Source organism: Amphibalanus amphitrite, unplaced genomic scaffold, assembly GCF_019059575.1.
Source record: "Amphibalanus amphitrite isolate SeventyFive unplaced genomic scaffold, NRLGWU_Aamphi_draft 000838F_arrow, whole genome shotgun sequence".
NCBI classification, from domain to species: Eukaryota; Metazoa; Arthropoda; class Thecostraca; order Balanomorpha; family Balanidae; genus Amphibalanus; species Amphibalanus amphitrite.
Window position 1 is genome coordinate 64208 of NW_024882332.1, and position 3968 is coordinate 68175.

Genomic DNA, 3968 nt, shown 5'->3' on the forward strand with positions numbered 1-3968 from the left:
CTCCTGGACAAACTCGGTTGGTACGGGATTGACTCCGGATGGTTCTCGGCCTGGCTGAGAGGACGCACACAGTGTGTGAGAGGTGGGTCAATTGCTATGAACGTGTCTCATGGAGTGATCCAGGGTTCGATTTTGGGGCCGATTTTGTTTTTGATTTTCACCAATGATTTACCTCAGCACATTCCACATGGTAAATTAGTCATGTACGCTGACGACACCCAGTTCCTTGACACTGACTCTTATGCAAACTTGCAAAACTTGAAGGACCGCATCGAAACTTCTCTCTCAGTTGGACTGAGATGGTTCACCCAAAATCGTCTGAAAATTAACCCAGCTAAAACTGAACTGATAATAATTAAATCTAGACGTCAAAATCTTGATTCAACATTCTCGATTCATTTTGGAAACGATGAGCTTAAACCAAACCGCAGTGTCAGGGTTCTGGGGGTCGTCATCGATTCTCACCTGATTTGGGATGAACACATCACGGGTGTTGTTCGTAAGTGCTTTTGCGTGCTGGTGTGCCTGGCCAGGATCCGGCATAAGCTACCGAGATGCACAAGACAGCTGATGATCGAAGCTCTAGTATTTCCCCACATACGTTACTGTTTAAGTGTGTGGGGAAGCTGTACGGTCACACAGAAGCGTCGCATCCAGAAAGCTATTAACTTTGGTGCGCGTATTGTTAGCGGTCTTAGACGGCGCGATCACGTGACTGCGGCGCTACGGGAACTGGGGTGGCCCACCGTAGACGAGTTGATCGCCGAGCGTGACCTCGCAAACGTCACTCGCATCATCGACTCATCTATCACTCCCGAACTTCTGCGCCAACAGTTCGCACTGCGAGCCGATGTGTCATCCCGCAGCACCCGCGCCGTGTCCGACGGCCGGCTGCAGCTGCCCCGGGTCCGTACCGAGTTTGCCCGCCGAAGTTTTCTTTATCGTGCGGCGAGTGCGTGGAATAGCCACAGGTAGTCAGCTGTCACTTGTCATGTAGGTATAGGCACGGTTCTCACATGCGTTTTATATTCACTGTTTTATGCCAGTGTGTCATTTTTTATGTAGCACCTGTCTTGCCTAAGCGTTTTTACAATGTCTGTTTATTTGTCATTGACGTAGACACCATAAAAACCATGTCAATGGAGGGTCTTAATAAACTATCTATCTATCTATCTATGCGATAAAAACTCACGCAATAGCTACCGCCTTCACATGTTCATTACAATAATCACGGAACATAGTTTGACCAGTGATTTATTTCGTGCATTATGTGTTGTGTATGTACCTACGTGTGCAGCAATTTTTTGTACTTTTAATTTATTGCCAGGTGAGGACATTGCATGCATTTTTGTCAGGCGATATAGCTGAAGTGGCAGGGATAATTTGATTACTGTGCCGCTCATTCACATGTAGGTAGGCACTTAGAAGCACCAATATATTGTAGGCATACATTGTCGTGAAGAGCGGACTGTGATTTTGTTCTGAGACGGATGGCTGCAAAGGAGCTGCATAAGGGTGCAGTTAAGTGGAAGTAAGGTGATAAGCTACTGGATATTCGTCCACAGACATGCGAACTGCAAAGCTCGCATACGCTTTTCAAGGTTGTGTCTCCTCCAATGAGAGATCAACGGTCGCGTGATGTGGTCATATAATGAATCGATGACTGTTGCGGCTTTGTGATGCGTTATATCATCAGATTGCTCAGAGGGCTTAGTGTGAACCGTTTGACGGGCATGAGTGGACTTGGTATCAGGTATGGAATATGGATAAACTTCAGCTGACGTGAAACGTTTACGACATCCGGTTCTGTCAGCTGAGAGCAGCCCGGAACCAGGCCAGCTGGTTGGTTATTCTCTTCTCAGACGTTGAAACTGGTCCGAACTCCATCTATATCTAATTTTACTTTAAAAAATAGGTATCAGGAAGTCTGGCATATGCGGGGAATGCTTTGTTCCATCCGCTTTACACTAACCAATCATCAACATTTCAAACCAATAAGTTATGGCGAATGAGAGGGGCATAGTGTTGGTTAGCCATACCCCTATGAATTGTATTCCAGTTGGGTTTACGTGTGGGCATTAACAGCCTATCGATCCATTGCTATTGGTTACGATTCAAATCCCAAGATTCCCGTCAGATTAGAAGTACGGCGCACCGTCTGCTTGAGTTTCGATCAAATGCATTCGACGATCACTTATTTATGAACGTGCGTGATTGAACGATGCGGATGCCTATTTTTTGTCTGTCGCTTTCATCTGCCCATCTTCTATCACGATTGTGATGCTTGAGAGGGATAAGAGATGAGATGAGGGATGAGAGATAAGCTTTGTATTTGCGATAGACTGGTCCCAAACCGAAGCGCCTTAGATTGTGTTGTGTATAGATGCGTCGCTTATGAGTCCGAAAATACACTCCATTGTAGATTGATGATCGGTTTTGCAAGAAGTGAAATGATAGATTTTGAATTTTTGAAATTGTTTAAAAGTCTTCGATGGGGCACGCATAGGTTTTAAACCTATGTGTGCCCCATCGAAGACTTTTCAATACAAGTCGGAGTACCGGGACCAATAATAACTTTTACCCACTACCCAGTGAAAGTCCGTTAAACAATTTCAAATAAGCATTTACCTGGGTATTAACTATTAAGACATGACTCTTCAGTCTCACTTATAGATTTTGAAGTTTGAAGTAACAGACTCTGTCTTACCGGTCTTGGTCCTCGATCATCGGAGACATGTTTACTGATGGGCTTTATTGGTTCGTGATACATATCAGTGCTGCACGACGCCATCGCCTCTAGCTTGAGCTTGCATGATCTTCCAAAGACATCAATGCGGGTCGGCAGCTGGGCTGAAGTCAGGTCACAGGGTTTTGCGACCACTTGCCGGTGCGGCTCGCCGAACATTAGGTGCATCCCCTGCATGACACTAAACGAAATAAGCCTGTCATAAAAGATTCCTTGTGTAATCGTTGCTTACATTGCTGGGGCATTACCGTTTCACCCAGGCCAGATTGTTTGCTTTGGGCTAGAAAAGGCCTTATTTTAGACATTGTTTAGCTAAGGAAAATGACATACTGATGCTTGAAATTTCTTTCAGACGAACAGATTAATGGTTAATGTATCTTTTGGCAAGGAAGACATGATGATAAAACGTGTTAATGATATCACAATGACCTATCAAAGATTCGAAGTTTGGGGAGCAGCGCTGCCACCTACAGGCAGACATGAATCACTTTTAGTTCGATACTCGCCATCAGAGGCAAATTCACCGGCGAAGGGTGCGGATATTATTGAATGCTGTCGCCAAACCAATTGAGTGATGTTGCTGGTTTTAGCGGCATTGTGACGCAAACAGACCATGTTTCACGCTCATATAAACTTTTCAGCCTAAACACAACGCAGCTTTCGATTATGCAGTGAGACGTCGATATTTTCACTTTATCCAAAAACTTCAAGGACGTTAATCAGGGGTCAAATTTTTTTTACGAATTTTTCATTTTTCTCGACGGATTCGGAATCAGCATGAAAAAATGCATCAGAATCGAGGCTTGGAGCGGTGATTCCGCGTACTTTGCCAAAAAAATGGCCACCCTGCTCTTCATGAATGCTAAAAACTAAAAAGCGAGCGGAAACAGAGTAGGTTCGCATGGCATGGGGTGACGCGTAGGAAAACTCGCCCAATAGATGGCAGTAGTAAAACGCCTGCAGGTAGTCTGTACCGCAGTGCACCACTGCCACTTTGACAAATCGTCATATTATCACTCATGTTTAAATACTTTTATCTAAAAATACATTGGAAAAAATGCAATTGGAACTCAAAAATTTAGTAGTTAGGAGTTTCGGTCAGTATCTTTAAAAGAAACTTTAAGTGTTTTGCGCTATATTGCTTTACTTTATTTTAGCGACGGCATTTTTTGCTTCTCATCTGCGATTGCGCCGGTTTTCGTCGCAGAGTGATGTTTACGTT